The 18,010-nt window shown below is 37.0% G+C and overlaps 1 protein-coding gene across 2 annotated transcripts in view; it reads left to right on the top strand.

Annotated features, from left to right (window-relative positions):
• The first annotated feature begins 17,577 nt into the window (after nt 1-17,577).
• The window catches only part of eys (eyes shut homolog), a 180,253-nt gene continuing 179,820 nt past the window's right edge, over nt 17,578-18,010 (top strand). The window contains exon 1 of one of the 2 annotated variants that reach the window (XM_028007727.1): nt 17,578-17,715. The gene's annotated coding sequence lies outside the window, so the exon portion shown is untranslated. The remainder of the gene's footprint in view (nt 17,716-18,010) is intronic. The other variant, XM_028007726.1, reaches the window with a different exon arrangement.

The following is an 18,010-nucleotide window of genomic DNA, read 5'->3' as shown; positions in this document are numbered from 1 at the left end:
AACAACTGAAGATCCTAACAGACATGTCAACGGTCTTTTCTTTGGTATTACTGAATTTATTATATATCACATTTTAAAAGCTGCTTTTGGATAAAACGCTTCATATATCATCAGGTCATCTACAGTAACATAAACCCCATGTCAGCTGTAAGGGTCAAAGCATTTTTAAGATAAGTTCTGGGCAGGAAACGTTGTTTCTATATTAGACACTTGACTTATTGTTGTTGTCCTATTTAGCCTCGTATCTGGATGGCCTACGGCACAGAGGCCCGATGACTATCTTACGTCCATTTTCTATGCCCAAGACAGAAACCTGCTGGGGCTCGAAATATTTTCTGCAGCGCACAGTCTCAGGGAGCAGAGTGAGTGGGAGTAGGTTGTCTGTGTGTTTCATAAGATGCTGGCATTGTCTGAGTGTTCATCCTTCTATGAGGGTGTTAAAAAGCAATCCAAGTAAACTGGTGTGGGTGAAGAACTGTTTTTTTTAAGAAGAGTCAAGCAGCCATTAGACCTTGCCCCCAAAAGGGAGGGAAGTCATTCTTCTTGTTATGAGTAATAAGGCTCAATGAACAACACATTGTTAAATCAGTGGTATGACAATGGTATTACCAGTTAAAGTTTTAGTTAAATTGGTCAATCCTGATTTATTTTACTCACAACCTATGTTTCAATGCCATTTAGATTGAGCTTTGCAGAGATAACACACATTTTTTTTGTTTGTTTTTCTTATGAACAGTCTAGGTGAAACTTCCTCTAATCCAGTCTCTGATTGCTGCAAATAATCATTACAAAATTGTCATCTAATTGCAAAAAAAGCCCAACAGATTTACTTTCACAAGTGGAGCATTACAGTGGTGCTCCAAGATAACCCCCACCCTCACCCTAGAGAAGAGCCACAAAAGTCTCCTGCGGCTGGTCCAACTGCAGGTCCAGAGATCTGAGACCCAAGGGGATACCACCCTCCAATAGAGGCCCAATCAAGCCAGACCCCAGATTTGGTGGGGAAGGGGGCTGAGATCATGATTACATTATCTATGCGGATGGTCTTCAATCAGCTCTACACCACTGATGCAGGTTTGAACTTACTAATTGAGCCAACACTAAATATATGAAAATAAGTAAATGAAGGTACAGTATATGCCAAATCTCATCATGATCCAAAGGCTCCCATGGTCTTGCTAGTGCCTTCTTGATTTTATTCTTGGTGTGTAGGTGTGTACATACCTTCTTTGTCTGTATGTTGATTTGCAACTCTCACTTCTCAGATTTTCTCAAAATTTAATAGCCTAATCTGCATTTTTTTTTTTTTTTTTTTTTGTCAAGCACATGGAAACTAAGACTAGGCCTGGTTCTAACAACAATACCCCGCTTTCTATAATCAGCCTTCTCATAGCACTGGCTTTGCATAATCACTATTTCTATATAAGGGGGTAAAAAAATCCCTTTTTATGTTCGATGTACACTTTATTAGCTATATATGTAAGTTCTTCATCTGCACTTATCTAGTGGTTCTCAGAACTCAGTTTTCACCTTGAAGACTTCAGCGGAGATGGAATTGACATAATTTCAAAATTAGTACTCTGAGCTGTGTATCACCACATGTCACATTGTTGGCATTGTTGCTGCAACCATACCTGGCAGAGGCAGCTTCCCATCTGTTTGAAAGTCCCCTCTTGGACCACAGCCAGCATGCTGCTTCACATAAATGGCTCATTCTCCATTTATACGTGATGTAAAGCAATTGTCAATTGATCTGCAGCTTTTCAAGAACATTTGTCTTGCAAAGAGGTTTCATCTAGGAGAGATACATTGGCCGGTATCACAGAGGCAATTAAAGCCATGTGTTTTGTGGAAAATTTTACGGATTAGACCATTCAAAAAGGACATCAATTTACTCAAATTAATCAAACATGCATGTTTGCTTTGAGGCTTGTTCATTCACTGTATCTTGTTCAAATATTCAATGGTTGGGTGATTTGTTATGTTTCACTTTAGTTTAATTTGCTTTGCTTATTTCTCTGTCTGATTCTTTGTTATGAGTCACAGCAAATAATGTGACAACAGTGTATTTGATTTTTCTATCTTGCTATTTGTATTCCATCTGTGATTGGCTTCAACTTGATGTGTAGCTGGAGACAGTGTTATTATTTTTGCCTGTTAGATGGGACTGTTAGACTGTGGAACCTCTCGCTTGTGAATTATTCCTGTTCATAACATAATTAAAACATCTTGTAGGTTGCAGCCATTCTTTTAGGACTAAACGATTGAATGTAAAATATTTTATGAGGTGTCTCTTTCTCAAACTATGGAAATCCAAGTACATTCATCATTGACTGTACAGCTTTTAGTTCATACATTCTAATAAGTTTAAATGTCATGAGAAAGTTAATATATCTCAGTAACAGAATTCCAAAAGTGAAACACAAATTATGTAAATTTAAATTTTGGCTGCTTATTTCTGCTCATTTAGAAGCACCCACATCTTTGTCTCAGTAAATCAGAAAATTTGAACACTTGAGAATTATACAACCAGATTTTTTATGAAGATTTTTTTTTTCTTTTTTTCTTTTGGTCATGTTATGGTCAAGTTGGAAGTCTGAAATGACAGACAATCCGCAAGGACTGTAAACTGTATTCAAGTATGATAATGGAAAATTGAAAGGAGATTCATAATGTGGTAGAAAAAGGCACAGAAACAACAGGAATAATTGCAGCCTTAAGGGGATTGTGAAGCAAAGCCCATTCAAGACTTTAGGGGAGATTGACACTGCATGGAGTGTGGCTTGAGTCAGTTTTTAAGAGCCATCATCTGAAAAAAGAGACATTAGAAGGGACTTGACCAGACTTTGCAGACCAAAATAATTTTTTGCATTTAATTTGGAAATCCAGGTTTCATAGAATCCAAGTTGCTTAAAGTCGAGAGGGAAGCTCCCACAGTAATTTTTAAATGTCATGTCATGCGGTGGTGTTGGTCTGCTGTCCAATGTCAGTGCAGTCATTTACCACAAAACTGCAAAGCACTTTGTGATTCAATCTGCTGAAGAGCTTTGTAAAGGTGCTGATTTCATTTTCCAGAAGGACTTGGAACCTGCCCACACAGCCAAAAGAACCAACACTTGGTTTAATGACAGTGATATGACTGCCTTTAATTGGCAGGAAAACTTGACAGACCAAAGCCCATAAACTATTGGGCTTTGTCAAAAGGTAGAGGAGAGACACCAGAGTCAAAAAAGATGCTATCAAAATTGATTTCATCAGAGTCACAGGCTTGTTGCCTCAATGCCACACTTCATTGATGTAGTAATTAATGCTAAACACGCCCAGACCAAGAATTCAGTGCATATACTGTGCAACTCATAAATGTACTTTTTAGTAGTCCAACATTTCTGTTTAAATATCCTTTCTTATTTGTCCTACACAATATTCACATTTTCCAACTTGGGTTTTTATTAGCTGTAGGTCAGTGATGACCAAACCTTCTAACATAATGGCCAAAATAATTAAGTTGTTAGCATTGTTGGTCACACAAAAGCAATGCTGTAATAAGAAATGCAAAAATAAATTTTGAATTTATTATAAATTTTACATTTATTCTCATCTTAATAAACTAAATATGCAGTGTTTTACTGAAATGAACAAAAACTACTTCATTCTTAAATATTAAATTCAATGAGCAACTCATTCTAGATTCAAAACCTTATAAAGGTCAGACATTCAGTTAGCCCAACTCTGCTTCTCACTAAAGGTTGCTGGATGTTTGTGGTTCTGTTTACTACAAAATGAAAATTATTGCAAAAACCTAAATGAGTGGATAATATTGTTTGTGAAAATGTCACCTTAAAGAATATGAAAAGTGACTATCTCAACTTCCTGTGCTTGAATGCCAGATTTGTCTATTGTGGTTTGGAGGGCCACATGTGGCCATCATCATAATCATCACAACAAATAGAAAAAAGAAAAAAAAAATCATTTGAAATATAATTACTCTTTGTGTACTTAACCAGTGTGATATAGGAATTTTTACTTCATGAGTTATTGTAAAAAATAGGACTTTGATATTTTAATGTAATTATAATAAATAAATTAAAGGAATTTAGGTCTTCCCCTAATTATTTTGAAATTAGTTCATTCAGTATATAATTTTCTGGACTAAAGAAATTTCAATATTCCAATGCATATTTGTTTCACATAGTTTTAGACACCAATTGTAATATATGGGCATAGAAATAAGAATGCAAAATTGGCTCCAGGTAAAACAACATAACACTTGAATTATTACTTATTAAATAGTCTTAAATTCTAACAGTCAATGCTCAGAGAAGCATCTGCAAAAGACCTACATACTGAGGGGATAAAATGTTTAAGATGGCATGCGCATTCCCTTACCCTTTTTTTTTTCTTTTTTGTGAAAACGGAAAGCGTAGACGCATCCATAACACAGCCACATTCAGAAACTAACCTTCACTGCAAGCATCAAGGAGAAAGAGTCCTGAAACACTCCTGCACAAATAATAAATATCCAAAGTATTTGCATGCTAGGCGCACTCGCCCTGTGTTAACAATGCCAGGTCTCCCTACATCAAAGTGAGAAGTCCTTGAAAAAACAGAGCATGAGGATGGAGGTGTCTGTGGGCCTTCTTGGTGAGGCATGGCAAGTTGCTTGCTAAGTATAGAAAGAGAAAAAAAGAAAGAAATGACTGTGCATTGAAAATTCCTTCCTCTGAGAAAAACATTTGCAGAACATTTCTCCCTGTGAAAACAGGTGCAAAGGCTGTATAGGGCAAAAATAATTTCATTTTAAATTTTAAATGGTAATTTTTTTATCCCTATTACAACAGCTTTTAAATGATTGCTAAGCATCTCAAAGACATGTAATTGAAAACTCATTACAGATATAGTCATTGTATGTAGGATCACAGCGAGCAGAGACACACAGAGCTAATTTCATTTGGAAGACTGACTTGATGATGCATGCCTTGAGGGAATAACACTATGTTGGGGTAAAAAAAAAAAAAAAAAAAAACTTAACATAGCAGAAAACATATGACATTCCTAGAGAGAAAATGCATACTTTAATATTTCCCTTGGGTGTTTTATTGAAAACTGAAAAACTGAAATCTGCCAAGCAGAACACCTCTAAGCCTACCCAAGGTCAAGAGAAAAAAAGAAAAGAAAAGAAGGGAAAATTAAATAAAATCTAATAATTTAATTGATTATTTTATAAAGTTAGCAATGCTTAATAGTGACATCAGCATACCAAGAAAATGCATAACTTTTCATACTTCAGTCATACCATTTATTTGTGTATATTTAACATCAAAAGCAATCATTTTACTGCTTATATTCAACTGAATTTGAAGAGCATATTGTATAAACCACCAGGGAAAACAACAAATAACCTGCTGCACACTGTAAAGAAACAAGATATTACATATAGGCAACCAGCCTGCTGAGTAAGGAACCTCTAAAGAGGTTTGCAAGCACCTGGTAGAATGAGTGAAGGTTGGATAGGACAATGCAGCCCAATTTCAAATTAAAGCCCCTGTGGAAATTATCACCACAACCCAAGTAATTCTGCAAACTAATCTATTTTAGTCTATTTCATTTTTAACCATGCGTGATTATTGGTTTACAAAGCTAGGCTCAGTGTTTCATAGTTATATGTAGAAGACAGAACTGTTGTTTGACCATAAAGCCGACTATCCCTACAGCTCAGAGAGACAGAGGACCGAATGTGACCTGCAAAAGTCCAGGTCACATCCATGAGTGTAAAAAGACCATCTAACCAAAGAAAGGAACACTTTCCATGTGTCATCGCCTGAATACATCCCTAATTAAAATAGTTTAATTAAATATTATGGCTCAAAAACAGGCCTGAAGGCCCTACGCTTTTCCTAGATTTCTAAGAGATCCATAAATTCTAAACCAAATGCTTTCAGCTCCTTCTTTTAGCCTGTAGGGGAAGCTGATCTTTGTTTTACGAGTTTCCTTTGTTTGATTAAACAATTATTAAATAGTGTAATTAGAAATAAAATAATTTTTGATTACACTGATTCTCAGCTCTAAGGTGTAATTATTTTAGTGTTAAATATGAGAAAGTCTGGTTCCTCCATCCATCCATCCATCCATCCATCCATCTTCTTCCGCTTATCCGAGGTCGGGTCGCGGGGGTAGCAGCTTCAGAAGGGAGGCCCAGACTTCCCTCTCCCCAGCCACTTCTTCCAGCTCTTCCGGGGGAATCCCGAGGCATTCCCAGGCCAGCCGAGAGACATAGTCCCTCCAGCGTGTCCTGGGTCTTCCCAGGGGCCTCCTCCCGGTGGGACGTGCCCGGAACACCTCACCAGGGAGGCGTCCAGGAGGCATCCTGACCAGATGCCCGAGCCACCTCAACTGGCTCCTCTCGATGTGAAGGAGCAGCGGCTCTACTCTGAGTCCCTCCCGGATGACTGAGCTTCTCACCCTATCTCTAAGGGAGAGCCCAGCCACCCTACGGAGAAAACCCATTTCGGCCGCTTGTATCCGCGATCTCGTTCTTTCGGTCATGACCCAAAGCTCATGACCATAGATGAGGGTGGGAACGTAGATCGACCGGTAAATCGAGAGCTTCGCCTTTTGGCTCAGCTCTTTCTTCACCACGACGGACCGGTACAACGCCCGCTTAACGGCAGACGCTGCACCAATCCGCCTGTCGACCTCCCGCTCCCCTCTTCCCCCATTCGTGAACAAGATCCCGAGATACTTAAACTCCTCCACTTGGGGCAGGACACCCCCCCTGACCCGGAGAAGGCACTCTACCCTTTTCCGGCTCAAGACCATGGCCTCGGATTTGGAGGCACTGATCCCCATCCCGGCTGCTTCACACTCGGCTGCGAACCGATCCAGCGAGAGCTGCAGATCACGATCTGATGAAGCCAAAAGGACCACATCGTCTGCGAAAAGCAGAGATGAGATCCTAAGGCCACCAAATCGGATCCCCTCAACACCTTGGCTGCGCCTAGAAATTCTGTCCATGAAAGTGATGAACAGAATCGGTGACAAAGGGCAGCCCTGGCGGAGTCCAACTCTCACCGGAAACGAGCCCGACTTACTGCCGGCAATGCGGACCAGACTCTGACACCGGTCATACAGGGCCTGACAGCCTGTATCAAAGGGCACGGTACCCCATACTCCCAGAGAACCCCCCACAGGGCTCCTCTGGTTCCTGACAAAAATATAAAAATGCTCTAAATTCTCCTTAAAAATTGTGGGGGAAAAAATTAAGTGCAAAAGCGAAGATTTTGTAATTCAGGTTTGGTGCTTTTACTACAAACCTGATTACAAGCCTGAAAAGCAATTTGATTATGGCCACTGCACAACTTAGTGTGGTTTACTCATGCTACCGCTTCTCCAAATTGATAAGCCGTGTTTCATATTCACTGATAAATGTGTTTCAATTTTTCTTATCTAATCTTTTTCAAGAAAAATGGATGTCTTTTGTCATTTTTGGAATACACAATATTTGAGTTGTGAATTCTCAGACATGACACCAACTGTCCCTGTGCAGAAAATGAGTGTTGATTAATTACCCTACTTATCAATAAAATTAAGAATCTGAGCTCCTTTCAGATAATACATTTATTTTCTTTTTTGTGGCAGGAGGGTGGGGGTAAAGCCAAAACACCTGTCATACTATTAATCAAATGTAACAATCCCTAAATATGCTATTATTTAACATTCTAATTATTTGTTGTATTACAATATAAACACATCATCTTATCAAGAAAACACCATAACACCAAAACAAGTAACAAAACACCGTCAGTGCCTGTCAAAAATAAATCCGTGGTCATGGACTCTAAGAGCTATGACCTCTCAGGTGTCATTCAGTACAAAGATATGCTCTGTCCAACTTGATTCATGTTCTGGCCTCTGTGAGTCATGGCAACTCCCCATCCAATTACCATCCCATAATATATCAAGGGAATTACAGGGAGACTGAACAAAGTCAGAAGTGGCTTGAAGACACCTGAGGGTAATAGACAGTCATGGCATTTTGTTTGGATCACACCACAGATGTAATGATTCTGTTGGAGGGAACCCAAGTTGACTGATAACTAGGTCAAAAGGAGAATGTGCTGCATCATTTCTCCCCGTCTTCTGTGTATAGCTTGCAAAGTTTAGAATTCTTTATTTGGAAAGAAAACATCTAATCACTACAGATTTATCATGTGACATGATTTGTGAGTGAACCTTAATTAAAATAGGTTGATGAGAAGATCCAAGTTGATGTCTACAATTTTAAAATGAACAATAAAATAAACAATATTCATCTCTTCAGCTCAAATACATAAAGCAAGTTTTTGTTTGCTGTTTATTTGAAACAATGTATTTTTAATTTTTGCTTTAAAAACTTTTTCTACAATTTCTAAGAAATAATCAAGCTCTCATGCAAAGAAGGCTAAAATGTGAAATGTTGAAGTGCTGTATACACTGCATGATGTCTCACTAAAGGAAATGATGTGTGGTGAAAGCACTTTATTTGGGAGTTGAAGCGGGTCTGTGAAGGGCTTTGTGCTGTATTTTTAATGTTTTTTATAAAACTGCAAATTATAGGCATCTGGTAAATAGTTCTGCATTATTCCCATATTTGTGATCTAAGTCAGCAGCACTTTGGCACAAAGATAAGCTCTGTACATCTGGATTCATATAGTGATCAGAGCTGACCTATGGCATAAGAAGAGATTTTTAGAATCTGTTTAGCTGCACATGTCAACTTTGGGTTCCCTGTTCTAATTTTAAGCAACCTTAAAGGAATTTCCAATATGTGCTGTAATATCACACTACAGATTTGGTGTGCAAGAGTGAGTTGGTGCTCTGAATAACATAAAGAGTTTGGGCAATGTCTATGTATGTCTGGCTTTATGGATGAATAATTGATCCACTCTGTGCATCATTTGGCTCAAATTATTGCTCTGTTTGCATAAAAAAAACAATACAGCTAACAGGGGAAAAAATACGTCCCAAAATAACAGTAAAAACAACATGGATGAATACTTTGCATCTTTCATCATTTTTGTAAAGCTGTTCTAGTGTTAAGGGTTTCCGATGGCATGTTTCTTGTTTCTGTTTGCTTTACAATTTTAAAATGGGACAAGGGTTTCCTTAAATATATACACATTAATTATTATGCAACCTAAAGAGAGGAAAAAAATAAAACCAAAATATAAATTTTTGATTAGTTTGGGAAATAAGCAGCTGATAAATGTTTGTACAGAAAAAAAGGTGAGAAATTAGGATTTCATCGTGGCATCACCACTATACTACCTTCTCTGTGATGGTCTGGTGTCATTAGACGTCATGTTAAGGAAACAAGGGTACAATGCATTTCCTGAGAGTGCCACGAAATATGAAGCCAAGTGATGATTTAGATTAATTCAAGGGGGAGACTTAGAGGATGCAACCAGAAAGTACTCAAGCACAGATAAGTCGTCACGGTTTCACTTCATTGCTTTTCTTACCATGGACTGAGACTTTCATAAGAGAGTAAAGCTCGATGAGTTTAGCGTCTCTTACTTCTGAGATGATTTATGTTATACAGGCTTTAAGGATTTTATATGGCTTTCTAAAGATGCTACAAAGTTTGATATTTGTAATATCATGACCCTGACTCTATTGCTTTCCTTAAGGTATCATTAAATCCTTCAGCAAGCCTGTTGTATAAAGTTTGCGAAATCAAGTTTAGTTATTTATTTATTTTGCAAAGGTGGTTCAGCTGACTTTATGGTCACAGCATTGAAGTGTGCAACATCATTTACAGAACTGTTTGTGGAGTTCAAGATAAATCTTTTTTTTATTATTTTAGAAATGGTTTTTAGCCTTAAAGCTTCTTTAGAGTCACATTACTGGTTTCATACTCAACTCATAACAGGCAGGTTGTGTATTTATATAAACCTTGGGTTTCCTGTAAGGGAATGTCACAATCCTGGTGGTGATTTCATGGTTATCTACAATTCAAAAAAACTCAAGCAACATAGATGTGATCAGAGTTGGCCCAAGGTATAGGCTTTAATCTGTTTTTCTAATTTTTTTATTATATATATACAGTGTATATACTGTATATATATATTTTGAGATTGAGAATACTATTAAATGTATTTGATTTGGTGTTTAAACATAGAAAAATGTAAAGTTTTGAAATTGTTTCAAACTTAAATGTAAGATTTTATGGAACTGGACAATTTCCTTTCTAAAAGTGCAGAAAATAAAGTCCTTCAATCTTTACTTTGAGTTTGAGCTTGGTTTGCTCTCAAATAAATCATATCAACACAATTTAGTGTTTAATATAAAACTTATTGCCATGTTAAAAAACAAACATTTTATTAGTATTTTTAGGTGATTTAAACTGTAGTCCAAGAAATATTAACCATTAGAGCCCTGACTTATTGGAGAAAAATATTTTTGCCAAGTCTCTCCCATGCCTCAAAAATATCTAGATTTTTTTTTTTTTTTACAAAACGTGTAATACATTAATATGTGACACAGCAGGTATTTGACAGTACCGTTAAAACAGAATATCATTGCTTAAGGCAAGGTGACATGGATAATAATCTGCAGTGCTTCATGTTTAATAATTAAATCCCGGAGGTGGTGCAAAAAAATGCTGGTGTCCTTGTTTCCAGTTCTCTCAATACTCTATCAGCTGGGTCCAGGGTAATCAGTCAAAACAGCAGAGAGCATAGTTCATGTTTTCCAATTGTACAAAGGTTTATTATTTTTAAAATGATGTGGGAATAATACATGTACCAAGGCCAGGGATACACAAAGTACATGTATTCAGTTTGCACAAAAAAACAGAAACAAACAAACAAAAAAAAGGGAAATCTACACTTTCCATTTGCAATCTCATGTTTCAAGGTGTGCGCTTACGTTTCATGCATCACTGGTCCTCCATGTGGTATTTACAATTACATGTATTTGCTTTGTGTCTGCTTTGATTTTCTTGACCTTGTAAACATAGATTCATTCCTTTTATTTGCAGGAATTACTCATTACACAAACTGACTCCGCCCTCCACCCTCTCCAATTCCCTCACCTCCACCCCACCCGCTCCCATGTTATAATGGAACTACATTCTTTGTAAGTCAAGGAATGTAGTTCCAGAGGTGCAAGGTGATTTATTGCATTTTGTGTAAATGTGAATATGCAACAGCATTTACCTTTGGATCTGTGTGGCCTGCACGGGCAAGAAATGTCACATAACTCTGAGGCAAAACTGACTGTCACAAGTAAATGCTGATTAATTCCTGGAACTCTCAAGAAAATTTATGAAGTACAAGTTTAATTTCTTATTGCCTTAAATATTTAGGGTTTTGAAGCAATTTGGTCAGAACATGGCATTTGGCCTATGAATCAGTAATTCATGTATTTCTTCATGTGACATTTTAGCACTGTCTGTCTACATTAATTATTTTTTACGTCCCTGTCTCTATTTTCATATTTCACATTCTTGACTGTGGGTTCTTAAAATGTCATCTGCTGACACTTTATTTATTTATTTATTTATTTATTGTTTTGTTTTACATTCACATATTTTATTAAAGTTATTAAGTGAGAACATTCTATTTAACTGGAATAAAAAAAAATAAAAGTGAATCATTTCATTTAACAGACATGTGAAACTTTGAATGTCATGTGTTTCTTTTTTTGTTGTTGTTGAATTGTGCGTTGTTGCCAATTTACATTCATCTAACAGTCTGTTAGTTGAATATACAATGTATACCTGAATTCATAATATACGAACAGAGAACTTGCAACTAATTATATCTGTGTTCAAGCAAGGGCCAAGTATTTCTCAGTGGGCTTCATGCAGCTGAATGTGTGTGCAGAAATGTAAGCTTGATTAACAAATTGTTAAGTCAGCACAAACTATAGTCAAAAGCAGGAAGCCCAAAGACTTTCTCACCTACAGTAAGGTGATTTAAAGTTCAATAAAGTGGTCCAAATCAGGTTTGTTTTTTACTTTAATTTAGTAAATATTGTTTATTTTGGCAAAGTCTGAGTTAAGTTTGACAAACCTCACCAAGTAGATAAAAGCGTGCTCTTATAGTCATGTAATGATGAATGTCAAATGAAAACATTAAACTATCTTCCTAGTTCCTGAGTCCATATTGCACTTATTTTAATAGTAGAAGTTACCTCTTGATAACAACTGTCCCAAAGCACTGTCAAGTTTGAAATATGATAGGACCCATGCATAAAGATGGGCCCGTCAAAGAGAGCAAAATAGAAACTTACGAGAGAAATAGAACAGGTAATAGAACAGAGGCAGAGAAATGGAGGAATCCAGCAATGAATAATGAAAAACAAGGAGCTTAAACACTCAGGCAGGAGTGGAAAATGACAAAGAAAGCAGATGTACTAATCAGAGGAGATATGGAACAGCTGTGGCAGAAGGAAAGCAGGAAATTGAGGGAGGGAGGATAATAACACAAAGGGAGTTCACTCAAAAGGAACTATAAACAAAAGGGAAAAGACATACAGGGTTAAGAGATACACATTCAAATGCACAAAGAACAAAACAAAAGAGACTTGTGACAAACAAAGGAATTAACATGGCAATAATTTACTAACAATAATGAACAAAGAGAAATTCACTTAATATATATTGACCTATCCAATATAAATGAACAACAAGGAAATAATCAAAACACAAACATCACAAACACAAACAAATACAATCATTATAACAATTACTTGCACACTGAATGTAGTCCTTTACCAAAATGACTGTCTTTTAATAGGTCACTTCCTTTTTGAGCTCTTTTAGTTAAAGCAAATTTATAACCACCTTGCAGCTGTTTCTCTGAATACCAGATAGTCTCTTTGTAATTATACTGAGCAAGAAAAAAACAAAAGCTCCATTACGATTTATCATCTTATTTTGTTATTTTGGAATTATGTGAAAGCCATTGATGTACATGAATTTTTGTGTGAATCAGTCAAACATTTCTCACTAAGTCTGGTTTGGTCCACCTCAGAACTGAAGTCTTATTTTACACTGAGATTGATAGTCATAAGACACAACTGTTCCAGCAAGCTTTCACATGGGAAGAAGTTGATTCCTTGTTCGCTCATCTCTGCTGTGCTGTGTTTTGTTTGTCAGTAAACTTGGTGCGAAATTCTCTGTCTGTACCCACTTGCTGTACAGACTTGTGTCAGTTTAAACCAACAAGTCTTTTAGGAGATTTCCCCATTTCTATTACCATAAGGTTCCATCATGTTCCAAAGCTTGGTCCACACAGACCCCCACTGCCTGTGCCAGAAGGAACAGGACCATCTGCCTGAGTGACACAAAGATGTTGTGCCAAGATTGAGCTTTCAGCCAAGTTGAGTAGGGGTGTTGGAACTGCATTTTTTACAGTGACCACTGATTCTTGAAAGCCAAACTCACACTGAAATAGTTTTGGGAGTCTTAACCCAAATATTCTGTGGTGGAAGAAAATCAATTGGATCTGAAAACGCTAGTCTGTTGTCATTCAGTCTGACAGATGCAATGCCTGCTGATTCTGCGATTTTCTCTGAACTGTGTGGCATTTTCTGGGACATCATGGAGTTTTTATGCTGCTGTTGGAACCAACATGTGATTCTTGTCCTTTACTCCACAGCCAGGCGCATCTGTATTCTTTTTTATTATCCACCTTTTTTCCTATTTTCACCGACAAAAATTGCTGTATAATTATTTGATGGGCTGTGATGTTTGACTTCTGACAAGTCATCTACAACTTTTAAAAATCGCACAGCTCAAAAGATGAAACAACCTGATTCAGACCTGAAATAAGTTACTTTATATTTTTCTTTGTGGCTGTCTGGTTCTGGTAAATTTGGTGGGTCTCCATGGTGATCCGAAGATCCGAATTCAACTTGAATTCCTCTTGCACCTTAAATTAAAGTTATGTATTACAATCGAGCATTTTTCTTCTCATAACCCAACAACTCCCGGTAAATTTTAAAATCTTACTCTAATATTCATGTTTTAATTGTTTGTTTCTTAGTTACTAAATTTTCCTGCTTCAATGATAAGATTAGAATGGATATTAGAACTGGAAATTTTGTATTTATGTAGTTTTTTTTATTTATTTAATTTATTTTAGTTCATTAGCAATGAGTAGATATTGCCTCATTAACAAATGCATGTATTTATTTCGTTTATTGGTGATCAGCTTTACTTAATTTAAATTCAAGTGGGGATGTTTGAGAAATATTCACAAGTCCTATCATTTTAGTTTTATAGTACAGAGTCCTCTAGGGGATATGGGGAAAACATTTCCTTTTGCGGTCCCTCGCAATATGCTTACTGAAATATTTGCTGGTCTATTTTGTATAGAGTCACAAATGTCAATTTAACATTTCAAATATATACACATTTAAAGAGCCTCAGTGAAACATGTTTATTATCAACTCTTTGGTGCAAAAAACTGATTGAAAATCAATTTATTCGCTGCATGTTTATGTGTACGGTTGAGATGGAACTGCACATGAAAACGTCTCTTTAAGCCATTCAGATTACCAACACAAAAGAGACACAATAAAAACTGTCAAATGATTACCCTGCAATAATAACTCAGAAATAGCCCAAATAGTTTCTATATATTTTTTCCTTTCTTTCCTACTTACACAAAATTTCCGTTTATACCATAGGTCTGTGGTGCATTTCCATCCTAAAGAAAAGTATAGAAAACTTCTGATATTTCACAACGAGATATTAAGATACATGGAAAAATCTTACGAAAACCTTATATAATAGCGGAAAGTATGATGGCCATCGTAAGAAAGGCTTAGAGTATTCAGTTATGCCACATGAACTGATCAGTACATTATTGCACTTATTGCAAGGTAACACAAAAGGAAAAAGAAAATCCTCCATGTCCCCTAGGGGGCTCCACATCATAGAGATCACTCAATGTAAAACATTTATTCTTTACATTAAGTTTGATAACCTAATAGGTTTATTGTCAGTTGTCTATTAGTTGTCAATCACATAGCTTTACTGAGTTGTAAAAATTGAATTTCATGTAGCTCAACTTTACCACGCAATACAATTTTAAGAGACAATAGCTAAATAGATGATTCAATCACTTTTTTCACAATTATGTCTTCATGATCTCAAGTTTTCTAAGTGTTTATTTTTGTAATATATATAAATATACACTAACAATTAATTGAAATAAAAATAATTATATCCCATGAGGGCACTCTTAAAATTTATGACTATACATCCAAGCCAGGATGTACAACACCTGGAGATATGGAGTGATGAGTGTAGTTTGCCAAGCTATATAGATAAATGCTGGCTTTTCTCAGTGATACATTCTCATAAAAACCACTGAAGGTCAATATTTCGGCGTATAATGAAGCTACCTTAAGCTGGAGGAAATATGGCCAATGCTGTACGCAAAAGGGCAGCTCGTTAATCTAGTCACAGTGGGGGAGGAAACCAAAGTCAAGAACTTAAACGCCTTTTCTCCGAGATGAGCATATGAGATAGAATATGTCAGCCCTTAAGGTCAGGCAGGTGCTTCATTCTGATGTATTTTGATAAGAACAGCCATCCTACAAATTCTGCAGAAATTATTTGAAACGGTCTTCTGACAAGATAATTTGCTGAGGTACTGTATAGGGCGAGTGCTTGTGGGGTCCCGCAAGGGAAAGGAGCACCAACCACTGCTGTTCCTGAATTTTTTGTTTTTTGTGTGTGTTTTTTTAAAAACATATATATATATATTTTTTTTTTTTGCAAACGCTACAGTGAGGAAGGAATGAAAAAAAGAAAGCTGTCAGAGACCTTTATGAAAACATCTTACTTCACGTCTCACCTACAGGAGCTTAAAAGTGGGTCATAGTTAGCTTTTGGCACATGGGGTCACTAAGGAGAATCTTGATTGTAATTATAGCCACATTAAAAATACCCATATGAAACTTTTTTTTTTCAACCATTTTTGATGCTGTTTATCTCCATCTCCACATCTAATGTCATGGCTTCCCTCCAAACAAAGATGGAAGATGCCTTTCTAAGTGACTTTATAGAAAAACTTGTAAATTTTCTGGTCCAGCAGCCTGCTTATGAAAGGACAGTGTGAGGCTATAGAGAAGTCAGACCTGGGTATGTTAATGGCCAACACTTTTTTTTTCTCCCTCCGTAGCACACCACTGAAATGCCCTGGAGCAAGGCACTTAACCCCTTGCTTTATACTGCTTTTCATCAACCACCAACAGAAGACTGATTGCTGTACAGCTCCCTGGTGTGAGTATACCTGTACAGTGAACAGGGATGTAGGTCATTGCAAAATACATTGTAAACATGCTGTCAAAATATTTCCCTGAGCAAATAAACATTAGAAATAACATAAATATAGTGCCGAACACATCCTCTCCTTGTTTGGTGTGCGTGTGTGAATTCAGAAGGAGGAGGAGGTAAAAACGAAGTGAACTGTAACATTTACTACACAAGACAGTGTGGAGTCTCTGTGGATTGCCTGCATGGGAAGACTGATAAATTTACTGGCACCAACAACATTCATAAGAGCAGAATGAACCCAGTGATACCAAAGCTATTAAAAAAATCCAGACTTTGGTCAGTGAATGTATCACAACTGTATAGTTAGAAAAAAAACAACAAAACATTCTGCTCTAATGATTGGCGATATTTGTGCATTCTGTTTGATTGTCCTCATGAACAAACTGAAGTTTGACTATATTACCTCCATCCTGGTCAAAATTGTACTTTAGAAGGTTTGTTACAAAAATAATGTACAAAAGAAGCCTTTTAAGAAACCAGGTTAGTATAAGCCCAGTTTAATGTGATGTAATAGAAAAAAAAAAAGATATCTCTTGAACTTTTTCTTATTTATCTCATATGAGCTACAAGCCCCAATGTACATTAATTGGAATTTAGGTGACAGACCAACTCATATTTTCTTGTTTCCCTAGATGAATTGTGGTAAACCTTAAACGAAATATCAGTTTTTTTGGAAAGTATAGTTATTATGATTGCTCCTCAGCACACGAAACACGTTACACACACAGTTTGTGACAAAAAGCACTGTACATTATGTAGATAAGCTAAATTATGGAAAATCAGTTATATATTAAATGTTTTTTAGTCATTTTATTGGCGAAGTACAGACAGGAGGAGCATGCTCTCATAGAATGGCAGCCAGTGCAGTTACCCAAAGTTGCACAATCCCAGGTGAGGCTCAGCTTCCTGCTGCCTCAACACCTGCTCTTCTGAGCATTTGAATGGGAAATTGCGAAAATTTAGCGATTTTGAAGAAAAAAATATCAAAATTGGTAAAGCTAAATGAAAAACATAGAATGAAAATAGCAATATAAATTATCTTATCATTATACTATTCTTCCACGTGCGTGCGTGTGGGTGTGTACTTCCTCACTTACTGTAATAGGTTCAGCGGTTTACACAATTAATCTTTGGTTAAACCCAGATTAAATACCAATCAGGCAGGCTACGGCCCCGCCCAGCCACGCTGTACAGACGGTGCGCGCTCCCAGCACCTCGGCGTCTGATCACATTTTGCTAAGCAACAGGTTTCCGCGTGCACGGACGCAGATTGAGCCGCCTCCCCCACGGAGAGACACATATCCTCAGCCAGTAAGAAAACTGTCCTCCCAAACGACGTTACAAGTCGCCGTCTCCGGGCGGAACACAGTTGCAGCTTGATGGTGAGCATGCAGAGCAAACTTACCAGTGTAATTAACTTTAAGCAGCCGAGACGCAGTTTGCACTGTTGAATACGGGAGATGGACATGTGTGTACTCTAGATGTCAGATTACCGTATAGTAAATCCCGGGCCCAGCGTTTTCAGAATGAACGCAGACAGACGCGGATGAGTGTAATGCTACAGTAAGCTGTTGTTTAACTGGGTTCTTTTGGCTCCAGGCCTCAACCAGTTGTTATGCATGCGGAGGCAGTTCAGGGTTGACTCTAACCAACTAAAACTGATTAAAAGGCCTTTAA

The sequence above is a fragment of the Xiphophorus couchianus genome, chromosome 22 (genome assembly GCF_001444195.1).
Source record: "Xiphophorus couchianus chromosome 22, X_couchianus-1.0, whole genome shotgun sequence".
Classification (NCBI taxonomy): Eukaryota; Metazoa; Chordata; class Actinopteri; order Cyprinodontiformes; family Poeciliidae; genus Xiphophorus; species Xiphophorus couchianus.
Note: the sequence above shows the minus strand (reverse complement) of the source record. Positions and strands in the feature narration are given on the sequence as shown.